The sequence below is a fragment of the Canis lupus genome, chromosome 26, assembly GCF_003254725.2.
Source record: "Canis lupus dingo isolate Sandy chromosome 26, ASM325472v2, whole genome shotgun sequence".
Lineage (NCBI taxonomy): Eukaryota > Metazoa > Chordata > Mammalia > Carnivora > Canidae > Canis > Canis lupus.
Window position 1 is genome coordinate 12,383,232 of NC_064268.1, and position 22,648 is coordinate 12,405,879.

Consider the following 22,648-nt stretch of genomic DNA (forward strand, 5'->3'; position numbering starts at 1 on the left):
GGCCTGAGCAACTGCATTTCTAGCAAGTTCCCAGGTGGTGCTGATGCTGGGGGTCCCAGGACCACGCTTTGGGAACCACTGATAAGGAGCAGTTTGTCTCTCTCCAGTGGACCATCCCTCGCATCATGGCCTCTTGTTCCTCAACCAAAGGGTCATTCCACTCCTTCAAAAGGAGATCCTCCTTTGCCTCAGTTTACTGATCTGTAAAATGCAGACAATAATAGCATCTAACTGAAAGCCATCAGAATAGTGACTGACACATAAAAAGCACTACTTAGGTGTTAGTTATGATTGTTTTGGCACCTTGTATTTCCCAACAATACCTTCTACTCCATATGTTTGTCTTATCATGTGACCTTGATACTCTTCCACTGAGTGTGGAGATTACATCTCCTTGAATGTGGGTGGACCTTTGTGATTCCTTAAACCAACAGGTAGAAGGAGTGATGCTATGTGACCTCTGAGGCTAGCTTAAAAAAATACCGTGCACTTCCTCTTTGTTCTTTGGATGGCTCACTGGTGGAGCCCAGCCGCCATGCTGTGAGGAAGCCCAAATGAGCCCACACAGAAAGGCCACATGGAGATGCTTTATGTCAATGTCCCGGCCAACAGCCCAGTTGTCCCAGCCAACATCGACTGCCAGATAGGCAATGAAAAGACCTTCAGATGACTCCAGCCCCTAGCCATTGGATCACCTCCAGCTGTCAGATTGTCCAGCTGAGACCCCAGATGTCATGGTAGAGACAAGCTGTTCCCACTATGTCCAGTCCAAATTCCTGACCCACAGAATGAGTGGTTGTTTTGTGCCACCAAGTCTTGGTGTGGTTTGTTGTACATCAGTATCAACTGGAATGGTTATTATTATTATTATTATTATTATTATTATTATTTTAAAGATTTTATTTATTTGAGAGAGAGAGAGAGCAAGAGAGAGCACACAAGCAGGGAGGGTGCAGAGGGAGAGGGAGAAGCAGGCTCCCCACTGAGCAGAGACTGAGGTGGGGCTTAATCCCAGGACCCTGAGATCATGACCTGAGCTGAAGGCAGCTGCTTAACCGACTGAAGCACCCAGATACTCCCGGAAAAATTATTATTAATTATTATTACTAATTGCCATTTTATATTACTTATACCAAGAGACAAACTGTCAGACAATGCCGCTCTCCAAGAAAGCAGAATGAACTGTAGTTGATTTTTATGTTAAGACCTGATCTTGTTCTTCCAGGCTTGAGTTTGCAGCCAAGAAAAGGTGGCCAGCCTGGCTTCTGCCATAAAGACACCCCTGCTTCAGCTCAGCGTTCAGAGAGGGGGCGCAGAGGACTGGGGCAGGAAGTAAGAAGAGTTTGCACGACTCTTCTTGGAAGTTTCAAGATTTCCATCTTCTGTATTGTCTTTGAGGAGTGACTGAAACAGCATTTCTAAAGGCCTCTTGCTGTCCATGCCTCTTTTTCTCCCTCTTACTTGTGGCCAGATGTCCAGCCAGCTCTGCCCTCTGCTCTCTGCCTGTCTCCTATCTCTCTGGTCTTTCCCCACATTTCTGTTCTGAGTTTCCTTGGTGGGAGGTGCCACGGATGGTGACTACCTTGCACAGGACTGTGGCTGGCCAGTGGGTTCTAATGCTTTGAGACTGTGAGCAGCCTACTTAAAATCCTCCAAAGGCTCCCTATTGTCTTCAGGACCCCTCCCCAAGTCCACCCAGTCCTGGGGGTCCTGCTCACATATCTGCCCTCATTTTGTGCCAGAAGTCTTCATGGTCTCAAGATTCCAGCTGTACTGATCTCCTTTCAGCCCTTTGCATACCTTGTGCTCTCAAATGCTGGGCTGTTCCCTCAGCCCGGGGTTGCTTTTCCCTCCCTGAGTTCACTCCCATACCTCCTTCAGATCTCAGTGCAAGGATCCCTACTGCAGATTCTCAGAGCGCCTCATCTGTCCCTTCTCCCCAAGTGTACAGTCGTGAATGAACATTGGATTGACGCCTGTTTGCACCATTAGGTTCTCAGCTGCATGAGGGCAAGAAAACTGCTCTATTTCTTCCCATCATCTCCCTTATGATGCAGTGCTCAGCGCATCAGAGGTCCTCGGTAAATGTTTGAGGAATAAATGAATGAACAAGCAGGCATAACCCCTTTGGGTGCTTGATCTTCCCTTTTGATTTTCTTTTTTTTTTTTAATTTTTATTTATTTTTTTCATGAGAGAGAGAGGCAGAGACATAGGCAGAGGGAGAAGCAGTCTCCCTGCAGGGATCTGGATGCGGGACTCGGTCCCGGGATCATGACCTGAGCCAAAGGCAGATGCTCAACCGCTGAGCCACCCAGGTGCCCCTCCTTCTGATTTTTGTAAGCAGTAAAACCCTTCCAGAAAATATGGGACAAAATGTAGTTGCAATGTAGGGTTAGGGTGTGCAGATTTTTGCCTTCCGTACTTTGCTCAGCTCCATCCTCAGCAGCAACAGGCTGTACCCAGAAGCAGCACAGGCTGCAGGTTCAAAGCCAGGCTCTGTGGGCTGGCATTCTCATTCTGCTCCTTACTCTCTATGTGGCCTTGGATGAAGTACTTACCCCTCTCGTTCTTATCTGTAAAATGGGATAATAGTCCTACCTTATGGGGTTGGGAGGAGCTATAAGTGTTACTATGTGCAAAGCCCCAAGGATGGAGTCTGGCCGACCATAGACTCTGAGTTATGATATAATGAGAAGCTGCCCTTGATGGCCTGGTACTTTCCATCCCACTGCCCCATCCTAGTACCTGCACAGAAGTGACCCTGTCCTGCTCATTAAGAATGATTGCCCGGTGTTTCCCTGTCCCCAGTCATCTGGATTCCAGGACTTCCTACACAGGAGCCCAGCCCTGGACCGTGATGGTGACCCGTGGAGAATGCATCACGCCTGTCAGGGTCCTATTGCTTCAGTGGCTGGGGAGGCCATGTCCCGCTGGGAGAGATCACTTCCCATGAAGATGGATGGCCTTCCACTCCTCGACATAGCTCCAGCTGAGAGAGATCACGGACCCCGCTGTGGGAGGGTAGGGGCTGTTCATCTTAAGTGGCTATCTGGCCCAGTGGGAGAGGACAAGGCAGGCATGGAGGCCTCATTCACTTTGTTCCACTCGCCTTGCAGACTCACAAGCCCTCTCTCCTCAGAGAGGCAGCTGCTTGGCTGCCCAAGTGTCCCTTGGCACAATGATGAAGCCCAGGTATGCATTTTGGGGTGCATGGCCTTGAGAAATCCTTGCTTTGCCATTATCTTGATTGCTAAATATGGACCCATTACTTCCACCCCCTCCCCCCCACCCCTGCAGATCTCAGTTTCTTCATCCACAGAGTGGAAGTAATCTGGGAGGTACACATGTGAGGCCTTCAGAGAGGGGCATATATGGAAATGGTCAAATGCTTTCTGTAAAGGGCCAGCTGGGAAATATTTGGGGCATTGTGGTCCTTTTGGTCTTTTTTGTAGCTACCAAGCTTTGCCATTGTGCCAGGAAAGCAGCCACAGGCCGTATGTAAATGAATGGGCGTGCTCCAATAAAGTTCCAATCAAACTGTATTTACAGAAGCAGGTGGCAGTGGGATTTGGCCCGTGGGCCATAGTTTGTGAGCTCTGGCCTAGGACATAGTGCTCTGGAGCAGGGGTTCTGTTGCTCACTTGCTTCAGAGCACCCAGTATCTCACTTGCTGTGGGATATTCTTTCACCTAATGGCAGTTGTAAGAGTTTGGTTAAGTTAGACATTCATAGGCAAAGCAATTGCAGTCGTGTCCGGAACATTTGTCACAATATGTGTTTACTCTCCCTTTTGCCCTTACAAAGATGAGTAAAACATGGCCCCTGCCTTCAGGGATGGACAAACCTAAGGGGGGAAAGTAAAGCAGCAAAACACAGTATCAGCCAGCCATGAGAGGATATGAGGCCATGTCTGAAGGGAATACTGCGGAGTGGTTGGTGTATTGTTCCCCTTGAACTGCAGGGAGCATTTCAGGGAGGGGCACATTTGATTTGGATCTTGAAGGGTGAATAGGAGTTTGCCAGGTAGAGAAGAGGACAAAAGATGCCAAGTAGGTGGAAGAGAATAAGCAAAGCCACAAAGATTGGAAGGGTCACAGCACAGTCTCAGTTGACAGAGAGGTTTTGGGGATGTGACTGGGAAGGTAGGAGGGTGTCAAATTATGCCAAGTCCTGAATGTCTTGAGAAAAATCCAGGGCCCTCTTATAGTTTTCTAATATTGCATAAGGTCAGACCCATCTTCTTTTCTCCAACCTCTTTTACATCAGTGCATCTTTCATTCTGTTTCCTGATTGATTTTCCTAAAACAATGACTCATTCTTAACTTTCTAAGATGAGGTTCCCCAGGAGCAGACACTGAGATGAAATATGCGTTCAGGGCAGCCTGGGTGGCTCAGCGGTTTAGCGCCGCCTTCAGCCCAGGACCTGATCCTGGAGACCTGGGAATGAGTCCCACATCGGGCTCCCTGCATGGAGCTTGCTTCTCCCTCTGCCTGTGTCTCTGCCTCTCTCTCTCTCTCTCTCTCTCATAAATAAATAAATAAAATCTAAAAAAAAAAAATTTGCATTCGGATAATTTGTCTGGGAAATGATCTCAGAGCAGAGAAAATGGGGCAAGGAAGGGAAAGAGGCCAAGACAATGTGAAGCCCAGCAGAAGAGAGCTTCATCTTGATCCCCCAAGGGAGCTCTGGGTGGAAGCTATCTCACAGTTTGTCCCCTACCTGAGGTAGGGATTGTCACATTCCTACACCAAATAGACATGATTGGTTGAGGGCTGCAAGAGGGACAGAGCTCCCAGACATGTCCTGCGCTCTCCTCCCAGTAGACACGGGGGCTTGGGGGCATGAGGGCCAGTCGTGCTAGAAAGGTGGGAAGGGCAGTCCTTAGAAATAGAATCATGCTGAAGATGGGAAGAAGGCCTGCAAAACCTATAACCAGATTGAGGGAACATTGGCAATGTCCACTGCTCTACCATTGACAACTAGGAGCTTTATGTCCTCCTGCATTCGGCACGACACACTCTGGGGTAGTGTAACACTCTAGACCTTTTGACTGAGATCATATTATCACACTTGCCTAGTCCAAATATACCAAGATGTGCAGAGCAAAGTGAAAGGCTCTTAGAGGAACACTCAAGCCCAGCAATAAATTGGTCCCTACCCAGCATCTTATCTTGATGTTTCTATGAAGCTTCTATTAGATTCCTTGGTATCCCAAGATACCATGCACAATGAGCCTCTCTACATCCCAGACCCCTTCCCAGGATGATGCTCCTTCTCCTGTATAATGACACCTGGTCCCCCAGTCTTCAATTCTGACTTCAGAGCTCACCTTTTCTTCTAGCTCTTCAGTTGACATGGTAAGCTCAATGAATGTGTTTGGAGTAAGTTCATGAGACCATGATTTTAAAAATATTCTTATTGTTTCTTAAGTAGTAGAGATTTGGGATCTAGGGAAGAAAATAGAAGGGCTTGATGGCACATCACAGCACACACTACTGTTATATCCACACCAGATAAGGTCATTCCTGTGTGTAAGAGAGGTAACTGAGGAAAAGGAACTGATATAAATGACCCAGGATCCCTTATTCAGTGCTAGAATTCAAGTCTACTTTGTTCTTGTTACTCTCAGAACTTGCTATCTATGGATGCAAATTCAGAGCTGGATAGTAAGAAAAGCATGATATGGGATTCTCTTGGCATCTAATTCATCACTCAGACACCTCCATATATCCCTTAAGGGTCCCTTCTGTAGGTCTATTATCTGACATTCTCCTATTTGGTTAAGATAAAGAAAAGACAAAAGAGAAGACAGTGTAACTGTCCTGGTTAAGACAGTTACTGGTTAAGAGAAGAGCCCTACAGCCTGGCCAACCTGGGTCTGAAGTTCAGCTCTGTTTTTGTTTGTTTGTTTGTTTTGTTTTTTGTTTTTTTGTTTGTTTGTTTTGTTTTGTTTTGTTTTTTTGCTGTGCGACTTGGGTTACACAGCCTCTTTGAGCATCTGCTTTCTCAACTTCTAAAAAGGTTTTGCAATGTTATAGATTGTGAAGAGGGTTATATGAGGTGATGTCTTAAATAAAAGTGCTTGCTTGATATATGATGGAGATGATGAGCTAGTGATGACCTCAGTGATAATAGTGTTGGTGGTGATGATGAAGATGAAGGTGATGATGGCGATGGTGGTGGTGATTATGATGATGGTTAAGGTGATGATGATGATGATGATAATGGTAGGGATGATGGTGATGAATATGGTCATAGGGTGATCATGGTGAGGTGGTGATAGTGGTGGTGGTGATGGTTGTGGTGGTGATGATGATGATGGTGATGGTGAAAGTCATGATGACTATGGTGGTGGTAGTGGTTATGATGGTAATGACAACAATGGAAAAAGGCACTTTGGGCTTGGCAAAATTCATCCTCAGGCACTGTCCCTGGTTGCTAGAATTACAGAACCTATGATGAAGCATCATTTCTAGCACAGTCATCCTTGGAAGGACATTGGAGAAACTTTCTTGGGACACAGGTAAGCATAGAGACCACACATGGGGAGAACAGGCTTGGGAATCAGAGGACTTTCTCTTTTGCACAACTAGTGCCAATTCCTGTGTGTCTCTGGGCAAGTCACGCCTTGCTGCCTTGTCTGAACCTGTACTTTCCTCTTTCTAAGTTGACTAGTTTGGACAAGATGGAAGGGAACTCAGATTCAGTGAATCCAGCATGTGATGTCCTTTAACATAGGTCCTAGTGAGGAACCCATAACTACATTTTGGCTTATTTGAGTCACCCTTTCAAGAACTTTGAATCTATTAAATCTTCCCTCTTACTGTTTGTGCCTACAACTGTACCCAGCACACAGAAGGAGGCCATTAAATGTACATTTCCCAAAATTAATACTAACAGCCAACAATGAATTAGGACTTACTTTAAGGGCTTCTGTCACGGAGCAGACTCCCCAGGAGGCAGATTCCCTGGGTGGAGATTAGCAAGCAGGAGGTCTATGAGGAGGCTTTCAGAATCGATGCCTGCGGGACTGAAATAACAGTGCTCTACTGATGAGAAAGATCAAACAACAAGGAGGATTGGGTGGAGGGAGAAGCTGAGTTGACATAGTCTGAGCAAAGGCCTCAGTCAACCCCGCGGGGAGTCCTAGACAGGATAACCCTTCAGAGTCTCTGCCACTGTGGTGAGGGACACAGCTGCCCTGGAAAGGCGGGCGCCCTTGGGTGAGCTAGCTCTTTTCACAGCTGAGGCCACCCCAAAGAGATCAACAGCTGAGGTCTAGCAGATGGCAGCACTCCTGGCAGCTGAGATAATAGATCTTTCATTCCCAAAAAGGGGAATGGGTAGCATATCACAGCATCCAGTACAGATTCCTCTTACTTCTATTAAAAATGAGGTAACTGAGGCACAGGGAGGTGATCTACACTGCCCAAGTTTTTGTGATTTATGAGAAAAAGCTTTTGAATTCAAATCCAGGTCTATTGGATTCCAAGTCAACTTTATTCTTGCTATGCTCAGAACGTGCCAGAAGACATACTTCAGGGAGGCGTATTTGCTCCCACTGTTGGGAGATGGGCACAACAGGGTAGGTAACTCAGAGAGTCATGGGGGGAGGGAGGGGGAGGAAAGAGCTGAGGAAACTCATCAATCCAGAGGAGACATCTTAGTGAATAACAATTGTTTCTGCAATTAAAATAATTCGCTGGTTGGGAAAAATTATTCTCCCATAGGAATGGTAATACCATCATTTATTTCTTCCTCCAGGAAAGTCACCCTTTGTTCCCTTCGAAGGGTAAATTCAGAGTGAGTAGTGGCTAAGAACGTTGGTTCTGGAACCTAAAAGAGCTGTCCAGGAGGCTCTGGGTCTCCCCTCTCTAGCTGTGTGATGATGGGCAGGTTACTTATCCTCCCTGGGCTTCCATCTCTTCATTGGAGAAGTTCATTAACCTATGGCCATCGTTGGGAATAAGTGAGATACAAGTCTTTAAAGATAAAGTCTAACATCCTGGCACATATTAGATGCTAAATGAAGTTAATTATCACCGGACTCCATAACTTCACATTTTGTACCTAGACCTGTTCTTTTGTCTCTTGGGGTACAATCTCCCAAAGATTGTTCCCCAAACTAGAACTTTCTATGGGGAAAACAGAGCAGTTATTGCTGTATGAGATTCATAGATGTTCTGATTTCAACAATATTTACAGAGAAAGGTGACATTGTTCTAGTGATCAGAAAGATCAAACAACAAACCTGTTATTATTCCCTGTGAATTTTCAAGAAAATTATTCCAATTTATGTAAATACATAAATTGTGTCTTTCAAATAAAAGGCAGTAAGTGAAAGCAATGCCTCATTTGAAATCATAAAGGAAAAAAACCCCTCACCACTTTCATTCAACACAACCATCTGCTCTCTTTTATGGCTTGAACAGTTAGGGGATCTCTCAGCATTCAACCCATCCATTTCCCACTCATCGACCAGCCTGGCCCTTTCGTGATTCTCAATTGGCATATGGTGCCCGACACTTAGCTCAGACCCCAGTTCCTGGAAGTGTAGACACCTGCCTAAGAGGGACTTCCAATACCAACTGCTTAATTGTCACACCTAGAGTGAGCTCATTTTCTTTCCTTCCAAATCCATCAACACTCACTGAGAACCTCTGGTGTGCAGGGCGGGAGCAGGAGGTAACTAGGAAGTAGGCAATTGGGATCAACAGGGACCATGCCTCTTGCCCAGACAGGTTTCATGCGGAGCCTTCTTTCCCTAACCATGTGATCCTAAGCATGTACCGAGGGCTTTCAAACCTCCACTCCCTCACCTACGAAGTGAGAATCAAATACCTACTTTAGAAAACTTCCAAGGTTCCAATGAGATGATACATGTGATGGGTGATGCTCAACCCATATGCGCTGCTCCGCGGTGTTTCTGGCCTTCTCTATAATCACATTTAACATAGTAGTACGGCTCCTTTAAATAGAGCATCACCCGAAACCAGCTTCTCTGTGCAGGACCGGCTGCATAATTGGAAGGGCTGGTTCAAAATGAAAATGTAGGGTCCTTGTTCTTAAAAGAAAACCCAGCCTGGATATCGGCAAAGGATACATTCAAATGCAGAGACAAGAAATGGGGGAGGAGGGCTGAGTATCACGCACATCTCCTCTGCTCTATCTCCCTTGCTTGTTGTCCCATCGGACCTCCAGTACCAAACACAAAGATAAAGCTATTAAGAATTTTAAGGTGCCAAGAGGAGCGTGTTAAGCCAGGTGAGGACCCCTCAGAGCACAGTCCCTGGGTGAGCCATGGGACAGTGCTCCTCACACACCCATGACACCGGTCATGACTCTGGGACATGACCGAGGTACAAAGCCTCCAGAACAGACAGCCTTCCTACTGCTTTCTCACTTCCTGAGAATCTACCTCTGGCTTCTGAGATGCAGGAGGTGACGCCTTTTCATCTCCAACCCCTGGCAAGCTTTGTACCCAGCATCTACAGTCACGGAACCCTCACGGGGTTTCTTGCCAGTGACAGTTGCTCTCCCCAATTTACAGAGGAGGGAAGGGAGGCAGGAACAGGTGACAGGACCTGCCCCTAATCGAGCAGTTACTGAGTATTCCGCCGGGATCTGAGCCCTGTGTCTATGGTTCCCTCTGGGCAGCTTCCCCTATTCCACTTGGGCATAGATACTCCCCAAAGCCCCCACCTGCACACAAGTATACGTGCCCAGTCCCCACGTCCCTACCAGCTCCGCTCATCGTGCTCTGAACTTTTCAAACACAATAAGCCTGAAAAGCAATACATACAGTCAGTTCCAAAAATAAATGGATGCCCGTGGATACGTCTATGATTGACACAACGTATTGGCTGGTTTCACTGTTAATTAATGCAGAGAGGAATCATTAAATCAGATCAAATTCATTTTTTAAAAAATGTTCAACTCTGCTATGCTCTCCTCTCCTTGCCTTTATAAGGGCTGTATGGACGGCTGGGGGGAGGGCACAGGGCACAGATACCGCGATTTAATTTTTCAAGTAACACTGTTCAAATAAAAATACATTTGTTTGAATGAGATTGCCCTGAAACAGCGTTTGCATTGATGGTCTGGGAGTAATTCTATTAAGCCGGAGCATATTTTTCATCAGGAGGCAGGAAAAGAGGGTGATGGAGGGAGGGAAAGAGGAACCAAAGGCAGAATGTAATGTTATAGAGCTGCAAAAAAATCAAATATTTTAACCCATTTTATCTTGGGTTTCTCTGCTGAGGTTGCTAAGTATTCTCCAGCCCGCTGTGGGATTCAGGGGGCTCCTCCCCATGGCAGACATGTGTGGGCTCTGGGGTTCAAACGTACCAAGTGCTTGCCATGCCAGGTGAGCTGGAAGTCCTGCAGGCCTGAGGAACATTTCTTATTGCTCCTGGTGAGAAAGGCGGCTTGAGGAAGCACTTTGTGCGCACGTGTGTGTACATACGTGCACATACACACAGGTGCTCATGCCACACGTGTATGTACACATGTACGCAAACATGCGAGCATAATGCACTCACATACATACACATATGCACACTGTACACACATGCATGCATATAGTATGCACGCACATAGATGCATAAATACATACAGGAACACACATGTGCATATATGTAACATCTTCAGATGAGTTTATATGTATATGTACGTATACATATGCAATGTGCATATGCATTTACATATGCATGCAATACATGCACACACACATATAAATAATCATCTTTAGATGAGACGGTGTTTAGGTGCATCCACACACCCACACATACACATGTATATACAACGTACACACATACACACAACATGCATGCACATATATAACATGCATGGAACATGAATTGACAAGCATCCATATACACGCTTGCATACATACATACATGTGTCACCTTTGGCTGAGAACCTCTGGTGTGCAGGGCGGGGGCAGGAGGTAATTAGGAAGTAGACAACTGGGATCCACAGGGACCATGCCTCTTGCCCAGGCAGGTTTCATCCAGAGCCTATGAATCCACACACGTATACAACATACATACACATACACATTGTATGCAATCTACACATGCATGCCTGTGTATTCATATATATCAGATGAACACCTTTAGATGAGACTGTGTTTATACACACATGCATTCACCTTCACGTATACATTTGTCAGCCTGAACAAGTGCGCAAAATAAATTTAACTGCCACTTGTGGAGTGCTTGCCACGAACAGGACACTGTGCTAAGTGCCACACAAACCTGACTCACTAGATCATCCTTCTAAATCTGTAGGCTCTGTACATGTGCGACAGTATTCCCTCCATTTTACAGATAAGGACAGATGCACAGAGGGGAAGGGATTTTCTCAAAGCTACACGTGGTAAGCGATAGACCAGTGATGGATCCTAAAACTTGGGTTCTTCATCTGTTTTAGGTTTCTCAATCAGTTGACAAACCCCCAGGAGGTCTTTGAGGAAATCACGATTTGCCTACTTTCTTAGCTTTCCTGTCTGCTCGCTGGAAGAAATGGTCTCTGCCCCCTGCTTCAATCAGGAAGCTGAAGGGGGCTGGTGGTGGTCAGCTACGATCCAGGAACCATCTGCTGCCATCTCTGCCCCCCAACTCCGACCCCGAGAGAAGAGTGGTGCACTTTCTCTTTGCTTTCCTTCCTCCCCTATGTCTTCTCCCCTTCCCTTTTCTTATAAGGACACTTGCTATTGGATTTAGGGCCTACCCAGAAAACTCAGCATGATCTCATCTTGAGAACCTTAACTTCATTACATCTGCAAAGACCTTTTTTTCTACCTAAGGTCACATTCACAGGTCCTGGTTGGACATGTCTTCAGGGACAGCCGCACAACCCGCTATACTCCCAGAGAATCTTTTATTCTCTTACAGTTTCTAATCCTTCTCCTCCCCCACCACTCATCACCTTCTAACATATATTTTACCTATTTATTTTTCCTAGTGCATGTTTATCTCTCCCTGCAAAAATATAAGCTCCCAGAGGGCAAGAAACTTTGTGTGTTTTGCTTACCCATGTGTCTCAAGATCTTATAACAGTGCTGACACACAGTAGACTCTTCATAAGTACTGTTGCTCTCTGTATGTACCCGGCTCCTGGACTGTGCCGGGAGGATGGCAAAGCCAGAGCCTCTGTCTTCCTCCTTATTGTACCTTTCAGGACCACCTGTGGTCTGACACGCAGGAGACAGCCAATTAAAATGTGTTACATAATTGCTATCTTCATGGAGCTCTAACTATGTATAGACCTTATCCTAAGCACTTTCTTTTTTCTTTTCTTTTCTTTTCTTTTCTTTTCTTTTCTTTTCTTTTCTTTTCTTTTCTTTTCTTTTCTTTTCTTTCTTTTCTTTTTTAATGATTTTATTTATTTATTCATGAGAGACACACAGAGAGAGAGGCAGAGACACTGGCAGAGGGAGAAGCAGGCTCCATGCAGGGAGCCTGATTGGGACTCAATCCCGGGACCCCAAGATCAACCATTGAGCCACTCAGGTGTCCCATCCTAAGTACTTGCTGTGCAGTGAATCCCTTCATCCTCACAACATTATGGGAGAGGTGTCATCGACACGCCCATTTTACAGATGAAGAAACTAGGTTTCAGAGAGGGGAAGTAAGTGGCCCAAGTCTGTGGAACAGGTCATAAAGGTAGATCCTGAATGAATCTCTACAATACCATCGTTGTAGCACTTCAGTGAGCTTTAATTTCTACTCTAAAAGCAACACGCATGCACTTACATAAATGTCTGCAACATGAATATCCATGCGTGCACACGCCTGTGTATGCACTCACACACAATCACCCTTGGATGAGACTATGTGTGCATACAGATCCTCGTGTGCCTGCACACAGGCAGACAGGCAGACATGTAAGCAGTACTTGGCCGGGGAAGCAACAGGTGGCTTCATCATTTCATTGGAGGTCGTCACCCAGCCCGGGTCCCCCCGGTGGAAATCTTCCAGACACTTGAAAATAGGTGGTCAACCCCCACGGCTCTGATGGACAGTCTGGAGCACGTGCAAGACCTATTGGCAAAGAGGTCACCCTCACTTTTTTGCAGTCTGGTCCAAACGGGACTTCTGTCCAGTTGCCCACCTAACACAGCTGGGTGTGAGTCAGGTCCCCACAGCAGTGCTGTAGGGCCACTGTGACATCTGGAGTAGGCGCCGCGGGCCCCTGAGGCCACCTGTGATTTGAAGTGAGCAGCTTCTTTGAGCTATGTCGAAAAATAGTACTGAGCGGGGCCCACACAGGACTCTGGAAAAGGCTGAGCTGGGACAGTCTTTGTGGAGGAGAGAGAACCCGAATCCCAGTCATAGCTTGCCAGTGAAAGTCCTCCAGTTGAAAACCGTGTTCCAACTCTCTTTACTGGATGCCTGGGAAATTGGCTGCTCAAAGTCATGTGTCCCACGTATTTCCCTTAAGGCAGGTACAGGAGAGGTTTAGGGAAAAAAACCAAACAAACAAACAGGTACAGGGAGAGGAAAGTAAGATTGACCTTCCCAAAGTCCCCGCTGTGCACCGGCCCTGGGGAGAGCCTAGCAATCGTGGTGATTTTTAGCCTTGAACCGCACACAATAATCATCCGAAGAGATTTTTGAAAAACATACAGGACACCCACGACCCAAAGCCAGAGATTCTCAATTGGTTTGTCTTGGCTGGGCTTGGACAAAGATATGTTCCAGAAGCACCTCCGGTGATTCTATTGTGAAGCTGGAGTCAAGAATCAACCAACCCACCGGTTCAGTCTTTGCAGCAACCCTCCAAAGTTGACACTAGCTGCACCTGCTATTTAGAGATGATGAAACCACAGCTCAGAATAGTCAAGAAACTAGGCCAAGGCCACACAGCTAGCACGTGGTGGGGCTGGGACACGTGGCCGGGAGCGTCCCGCTCCATATTTGGGTGTTTATCTTACTGCCAGGGTGATCAAGGTGAGCTGGGCCACCGGACGCCTTCAATCTCACTGGCCGTGGCCCGCAGTCACGTAGACCTGGTAATGATCAATGCCATTGGAGTCCAAGTGGCTCTATCCAAACAGTCCTCCCGGAGGACTGAGCCTTGGGGACTCAACCTTGCGCAAGTCAGATTGGACTCCTAAAAACCCAACAATCACGGAGGCAGGGCTGGATCCAGAGGTGGGGGTGGGGGAGATGTTATCCAGATAACATGGATTTTCGCCTTGTCCCTTTTTCTGATCCCAGGGTTGGCTGGGATCATTCCCAAAACCCCTTGAAATGTACCTTCAGAGAAAAGAGAAGCACCAGGTTCCCTACAAGGGATGTCGGGCTCCCGAGGGGGAAAGGGGCAATTTGGCCTTCTGTCTCTTTATTGCCTTAATTAGCTGTTTGGTGACCCGGCAGTCTCTTTGATGCACATCCAATGTCGGCCCGTGAAATATGGGGAAATGTCAGCCTGTCGAGCAAGGGTCAGCCAGACTGTCAATACTGCCGTCCATCAGGCTGATCCAGGCGGGGTGCCGGCCTGCAGTGAGATGATTGAGCCATCTGTCCCCTCCCCCTGGCCAAAGTGTTGGTGGCGTGTGGAACATAGCCGGTGGCTGGAGGTGAGGTGACAGTGTCGAGGCCACGGGTCGGCCGACTTCAAACCAGAGGCCTAGGGCAGCAAACAAGAGGGAGAAAACAGAGAAAGCATGGTCCAAGTTAAACAAACTACAGAAAATCCAGAGGAAGACAGAAAGTCAACAAGTCAGGATAGGAGGAGGATCTCTGTGACACCCAGTGGGTGGTAAGGCCCAGGGTTAACCCTGTCTGCACTGTTGGGCTTTGGGAACATAGAAACTTTCTCTGAGACATTGCAGTGATACCTCACACACAGAGAAACAAAAACCATTAGATTTGAGAGAACCGAAACATCTGTGTACACTAATACTATGACTCAGGCTGAAAAAGAAATACATCAAAATGATTGCGGATGCATTAATAAAGGTATACCTATTATAGTAAAGGAGGTGAGTCATTCATTTCCCAAGTCCAAGTTGAACATCGATTATATGCCATGAATTATTGTAGTTGCTGGAAATATTACAATAGTAAATAAAGCAGGCACAAATCCTTGCTCTCAGGGAACTTTCTTGATAATGAAAATGGATTTTAAAAGAATAATGGGGGATTCCTGGGTGGCACAGCGGTTTGGCGCCTGCCTTTGGCCCAGGGCGCGATCCTGGAGATCCGGGATCGAATCCCGCGTCGGGCTCCCGGTGCATGGAGCCTGCTTCTCCCTCTGCCTGTGTCTCTGCGCCTCTCTCTCTCTCTGTGACTATCATAAATAAATAAAAATTAAAAAAAAATAAATAAAATAAAAGAATAATGGTTAAATTGTGTTGTGGGTTAAAATGTGCAATAAAGAAACATAAAAGAAAGACTTAAAGAGTTGGGAAGTGGTTTGACATTTTAAATAGGGTGATAAGAGAAGATGGCTCTCTGAAGGTGACATTTGAAAACAGTCCCAAAAGAGGTTAAGAGGTCAAGAGAGACAGTAACACAAATCTCTGTGGGAGGGTATTCCGGACAGAGCAGACAGCCAGCGCTAGGCTCCTGAGGTGGAAGGGTGCACGGACTGTTCAAGGAACTGCATTGAGGCTACTGGAAGCGAGACAGACTGAAATGGGGAAGAAGGCCAGTGAGAGATGAAGTTGGAGGAATAATACAGTCTAGGCTTTATTTATAGGGCCTCTTTATAGGGCCTCGCAGACCATGGAACAGCTTGGAGCTTCCATTCTGAGGTAGCTGGAGAGTTGTGGGAGGGTTTTGACCAGGGCAGTGACATGATCTGACCCCTTTGGCTACTTCTTGGAGAATAGGTTGCAGGAGGCAAAGGCAGAAGCTGGAAGACTGATTAGGAGGTTTCTAGGTGGGATTCTTTGAAGTGAGGTGGCATGAAGTCTGTGTCTGTATCTATATATTTCTTTTTCTTTTTCTTTATTTTTTAAAAAAGGTTTTATTTATGTATTCATGAGAGACACACACACAGAGAGAGGCAGAGACACAGGCAGAGGGAGAAGCAGGCTCCATGCAGGGAGCTCGATGTGGGACTCAATCCCAGGACTCCAGGATCATGCCCTGGGCCAAAGGCAGATGCTCAACTGTCAAGTCACCCAGGCATCCCTATACTTCTTTTTATATGCAATCACTATATATACCTATATATGTAAGGGATGTAAGGATGGTTCGATGAGTGGATGGATGGATGAGTGGATTGATGGATGGGTGGATGCATGTATGCCTGTATGTATGTATGCAGGGATAAGTATATGGATGGATAAATACATAGATAATGATAGTGTTTTCCTACAGAGAAGTATCCATATAGTGTTATAAATACATACGTATGTACACCATATATATGTGTGTGTGTGCATATGCATATATATGTGTATTTACTTGGCTATTTCATGTGGAAGAAGAGAAACAGAAGTTCCAGTGTGTGAGGGATTAGAGAAACAGAGTCTCTGGGGAAGCATTTGGGTGGGCAAAGGAAGCTGAGATTGGGCCAGAAACACCCTTAGATAGCACATTAAGGAGTCTGGGGTCCTGATCTGTGAGCACAGAGGAGCCATGGAAGGTGTTAGTGCAAGGAGGTATCATGATTAGTCTGGTTTCAGAATGGTCCCTGACTGTAAGCAGAGGAGATGCGTGGGGACCACAGAAATGGCTTTGGCAGTTGCCAAGTGGAGGCCCAGTAGCCTGATCTAGAAGGTGGTGGTGAGGGTGGAACAGATTTGAATATATGCCCCAGAGCATGGTCAGAATATAAAATTGAGAGGAGCCGGTAAGATAATGGTGGGCTGAAATTATTCTGATAGAAATTTGTGATGTAGTCACATGTCCTCTTTGCAGTGCCAGACCCCACGAAACCCTGCCTCACCTCCTTCCACACAGCCCTCTCCTCTCACGTGCTTCTCTCCATGGAGGAAGGCCTTCTCTGTCTCTGTATCCTTTTGTCTCCCTGTCAACTTTCTCCCCATTCAAGACAGCTCCCATGCCCTCCTCTATGAAGCTTTACTTGACACATTTACACTGGTTTCCTCCCTGATGTAACTCGTTCTCCTTAGATCCCAGTTGCGTACTGTAGAGATGCAGGCTACCACATGAGGTTGTGCAGGTTGGGCACTGTACAAACAGTCTGGCCAAAGTGGCAAACGGGGGCTGAGAGTCATGAATTTGCCAAACCCTGACTTCTCAGACAGGGTGTCTTTTTCTAACTCACAGAAAGCATGGTGTGGGCTAGCCCAGATTGCCACCTTGAATCATAATTATCCATTAACTTGTCAACCTCTCTTACTAGACTTAGATCATTTCTCCGTTGCTAGCTCTTAGTACCATGTCTGAATATTTACTGAAAAAAATGAGTGAACAGATGTATAGATGGTGGGATAGAAGAAAGGATAGTATTTGTCCCAGCAGGATGAATTAATCAACACAGAAAAATAATAATTAACTTACGTCAAGTAGCTCATTAGCAACTTCTCGGAGCATCTTGTTAAGATACCACCATTCCTCCACACCAGGGGATGACAAATTTTTTCCTTAAGGGCCAGAGGGTATTCAGCTCTGCTGTTGCGTATGAGAGAAGTGGTAGACCATGAATAAACTAATGGGCATGGCTGTGTTCCAATAAAACTTTATTTACAAGCACAGGCAGCAGATAGCTTGCCTACCCCCCTCTAGATATCTGTCTCACCCAGAAATTCTCCCCTTGATTTGTTTCTTCCCAAGGTCCCCTTCCTCCATGTCCATTTTGTGATGATCTATGATGATGATGGCAATGATGATGATGATGATGATGGGAGTAATGGTTATTACCAACATTTATTCTATGTTTGTTTCGGGTCAGGCTCTGGCCTAAGCCTTTTTCACATACAATCTTAATTAATTCCCATAACTACCCTACAAGGTGCGGATGCTGCCCCAGAGCGTGGTAAAAAGCAGAGGCACAAAGAGATAAAGCAGCCCAAGGGCACATAATTTTAACTAGCAAAGCTGGTGGTCTGACCACTGAGTCTGGGAGATTAACAACTAGACTCCACGTGCCCGGATCACGATGTTAGGAGTTGAGAGCAATGAGAGCAGCCTTTGCTGAAGGCTCACTCTGTTCCGAGCGTGTGAATACACATTAAATGCTCTAGAGTGCTCCCTCTGAATTTTCTCAGCCACATGGGAAGCTTAGCACCTTGCTGTCACAACTACCCAGGGTCACACAGAAACAAAGCTGGGTTTGTACATACAACCTGCACCATGCGCTGGTTGCCGGGAACTTTCTAGAAATTGGACTGTTTGACTCCACGGCCTTGCCTCCCCTGATGCCACGCTGGGTCCTGAATTTCTTCCTCCCTGCAGGGGGCTGTGCCTTTGGACTCTCTGGGTGCCTTTTATCTTATCGGACCCTTTCCCCTGCTCACTTTGCTAGCTGTCACGTTTGTTATTCTAGGATAAACTTTCGGCCGATGTAGCACATACTTTGGGGTCAATGCCCCATGTTATCCCAAGGATAGTTCAAATATTTGTGGCCTTGTCAACCTCCATCTCACTGGACATGTGTCATGGCAAGCGGGAGGGGTGTTTTATGCCTGGAGACCGGTGCGAGCCAGCGCGTGGCAAGAGGCCCTGCCCGGGAGGCGGCAAAAAGCAGGTGGCAAACACTCAGGTTCTTGGTCCTGGGTTGGAAGAGCACAGCCCGTCAAGAAGGAAAGGGGAGGCGGGCATCAACTGAGTATCTCCAATGTGGTGCTCGCACATGCACTGATGTAAGTGATCTCGGATCTGCCAGAAGGCAGGCACTCTTGATGACTATTTCATTGACAAGAAAACTGAGGCCACCACAGGGGTTCCTAACCTCATGTGTGCGTGCGTATCTGTGTACACCGTCAACTTTTCAACAGTATGCTGAAGCCTGTGTTCCAATAAACTTTATTTACAATCACAGGCAGCAGATAGTTTGCCTACCCTGGGTCTAGATATCTGTCTCACCCAGAAATTCTCCTCCTGATTTGTTTCTTCAAAACAAAGAACTCAGGGGCACTCTCTGGGTGGCTCAGGGGTTGAGCATCTGCCTTCGGCTCAGGTCATGATCCCGGGGCCCCAGGATCGAGTCTTCCATTGGGGTCCCCACAGGGAGCCTGCTTCTCCCTCTGCCTATGTGTTTGCCTCTCTCTCTCTCTGCGTCTCTCATGAATAAATCAATCAATAAAATCTTTAAATAAAAACAAAACAAAGAACGCAGACTCATGCTTCAAAATCCATAAAATCAAATACATAGGGTCAGTAGGGAAACCAGTGTGGTCCAAATACAGTTATCAAATAAGCAACTGACACAGAGATATTTGAATTTCTACAGCAATTCTTGCAACAACGGGGCCCTAACAACCAGGATGGCGGAAGTGTCGTGAGATTAAGGGACGCTGAAGTCTTTGTGACACCAGTGTGGGGGTGGTGGGCAGGCCAATCTGTGATTTCCATCGGTGCCAAGGAGATGGCCATCCTGCCAAGGGTCTGTTGCCTGTATTCATAACGAAAAGAAATGCTATGTTTCAGTTCAAGGTTAGTGACAACAAAGATGTGATGTATTTTCTAACCTACCAAGGTCACAGGTGCCTTGAATTCTATCCGCGGGGCCCTGGGGAGGGGGGGTGTCTGGGGCCCCCGAGTCAGGGCGCCTGAACGGGTGAGCACTGGGTTGGGGCCAGGCTGCAGAGCTGCACATTCACCCCAGCCATCACGACCCCCAGCTCCTCACATGGTGGCCTCTGGCTTTGTCCCCAAGCAAACCAGTTAGCCGGACTGCTGGGGGGAGGGCAGATGGCCTTTGGAGCCAGGCCTCTCTTTGATGTGCGCATTCTCTCAAGGTCCTTCCTCAGTCAAGTTGGGCGAATCTGAATCTCGGTGGCCCCCCTGCAAGCCCTCCCTGGGTGATCATTCCCTAAACAGTCCAAAGACCTCTTACCCGGTTTCTGTTAGGTTGTTTTGTTTTGTTTTGTTTTTCCGGCAGGGTAAACTGGGGGCCTGGAGGGCTGGACTTTCAGACAGGACTTTAGACTTTGAAGAAGGAGATCATTTTCAGATAAGTCGTCATTCCGGGCCAGGTGTAAGAAACAGAGTGGCTTTGCTTAAGGAAAATACAAATACGATTAAAATGTGGCAGCTCAAGGGCTGAGCCATCAGGGCTCTCGGGCATACATGGCTCTGGGTGGAAGTCCTTACCTGGTAGGTGGCTCTGGGGAAGTCACGTGCACTTGCTGAACCTCTCTTTACAGATGGAGAAACTGAGGCAGCCTCAGAGATGCTGAGAAACCTGTTCAAGGCCATGCAGCTCTGAGGGGATGCTGGGATTAGAATGCAGGTCTATCTGACTGTGGAGCCAACAGAGAGGCTGAGGAAAGAAGGCAGGCAGCTCCCAAGAACAGCAGCAATGATGCTACCCAGAACAGCAACAGCCCCTCGGAAGCACGGGGCTATGTACCAGGCACTGTGTTAGGCACATACGCATGTTTTCTCGAACCTTGCCACCAGCCCTGAGTGGTAGGGATCGATTCCCTCCTTGCTACCGCTAAGAAAGCTAAGGTCAGAGAGGTGATGTGACTTTTCCAAAGTCACGCAGCGTGGCTGGTGGAACCGCAGCCTGGCTGAGCCTCACCTCTGTCCGGAAGCAAAGCCCCGAGATCTCTCCGGGGGTCAGGGCACTGTCCCTTCCAAGGCAGAAAGCCAAGCGGTCCCGTGCTCAGTGGGCTGATGATGGCAGCTGGTCCGCTGGGGTAAAAGTCAGCATTGGCTGCTCTTGAGGATGAGTTGAGGGAAGGGGCCCAGAATTCTGGAACAGGCTGCAGAGGGCGGGGCAGGGAGGCCCTAATCCATTGGAAGGAGAAGCTGTTTAGTGACCTCGCAGATGCTCCAGGGCTGGCTGGGCTGCAGGGCTGACACGAGGTTGTGGCTTCTGTCCAAGCGGACCTGGCAGCTCCAAGATGAGAGAGCTGTTGCCCGGGATGTTCTTGGACAGGCAGCTACCAGCATCACGGAAGCATGACAGTATCTTCAGCACCACCTTCTTGTTTCCCAGACTGTGAACTTGAGCTTACAGGACCCCTGCATGACGCTTCTATGGCCTCGTGGGACCCGGCTCGGAGCCTGACCTCTCGTGCAAGGGGCTGCGCCCCGCCTGTTCCCTGGGCCTCTCTTGCAACCCAGAACTCACATCTGCAGCCCATCTGGCTGGGCCGAGGAGCACAGTCCATCGTCAGGGGAAAGGAAGCCTCTCTGTGGGTATTTCAGGCCTGGCCTGGAAAGCCTAACCCTCCTCCCAAGCCAAGATAAAGTGGAGAAACTCAGCCCAGTGGGCTGCTTGACAGAGAAACTTCTGGCCTTGACTTTCAGATACCTGAGTCATCTCTCCTTGGGCCCATCCTCGACTTGACTTCCTTGCGGGGGCCTTTGATGAACAAATGAGATAATGGATATGCTTTGAAAAAGATAAAACGCTGAACAAAAGGCTGGCCACAGCAATGGGTGTGATGGATTGGCTAAACCTTGAACTTCCTTCTGCCCAAGGGCAAAGACTGCTCCCAACCTTCCTGTCTCTGGGCTCTTGGACAGCCAGCTTGCCTCTTCCTATCCCCATTAGAGTGTGTGACATCCATTAACCGGTGGAACCATCAACAAAGTATGATGATGCTTTGATCAGGGTTTGAATGTGCCCATGTTACAGATGAAGAGACTGAGGCAAGGAGAAATTCAAGGACATGCCCAATATCATACAGCTACTTGGTACTGACCCAGGCTTTGGACCTAGTCCTACTCATTCCAAACCCTGACCAAACACCAGGGATTTAGCTAAGATGTCTTCAGCTAGAATAAAATATAGCACAACAAGAGGAGCAAGAAACATGTGATTTTGCAAAAATGCCCGTGTCAGCTCCTCCAAACCTGTAGAAAAGATGGCTTTCCCTCCTCACTGCAGCTGGGGCTCTTGGCATGAGTTGTATCAAGTGGATGTCCCACTGCAGAGAGATGAGAGATTGTAGGATCGCACACTTGGAAAGAACTCTAATGACTATTTAGGGCCAGCATCCCCCTCCACTACAGCGCTGCCAAGAGGCTGTCCAGCCAATGCTTGCACACTTGCAGAGATCCTGCAAAGTGGCCTAAGCTATTCCCAGGCAGCTCACGGTTACCTCGTACTCTTTTGACAAATTGACAGAACCTGTTAGATTAGAAAAGGTGCTCTTCCTACTACCCAGAGTTGCATGAGGAAGTACAGGAGTATCCACAGCTACACTGTAATAGCAAATGTTTGAACCAACCAATTTATCTCCAAATAGAGGAGTGAATGCATAAAATGTACTACAGCTGACCCTTGAACAGTGTGGAGGGGTTAGGGGCAATGATCCCCAGGGCAGTTGAAAATCTGCGTATAACTTTGATTCCCTGAAAACTTAACTACTCATAGCCTATTGTTGACTGAAAGCCTTACTGATCACATAAAGAGGTGTTTAATACATATTGTGTGTGTTCTACGTATTATGTATCATGGTATTACAATAAAGTAAGCCACAGAAGGGACAATGGTAAGCAAATCAAAAGGACTGTTTATTGAAAAAAAAAAAAAACTCTGTA

General features: G+C 47.2%; 1 long non-coding RNA gene across 1 annotated transcript; it reads right to left on the minus strand.

The window, feature by feature from the left end:
- Positions 1–12,743: 12,743 nt before the first annotated feature.
- Positions 12,744–21,359, minus strand: LOC112676317 (uncharacterized). Its single transcript, XR_003146431.3, has 4 exons — positions 20,243–21,359; positions 19,986–20,147; positions 17,489–19,541; positions 12,744–14,639 (listed from the first exon to the last, which is right to left on the minus strand). It is a non-coding gene; the product is annotated as an uncharacterized LOC112676317 (long non-coding RNA).
- Between the last annotated feature and the right edge of the window lie 1,289 nt (positions 21,360–22,648).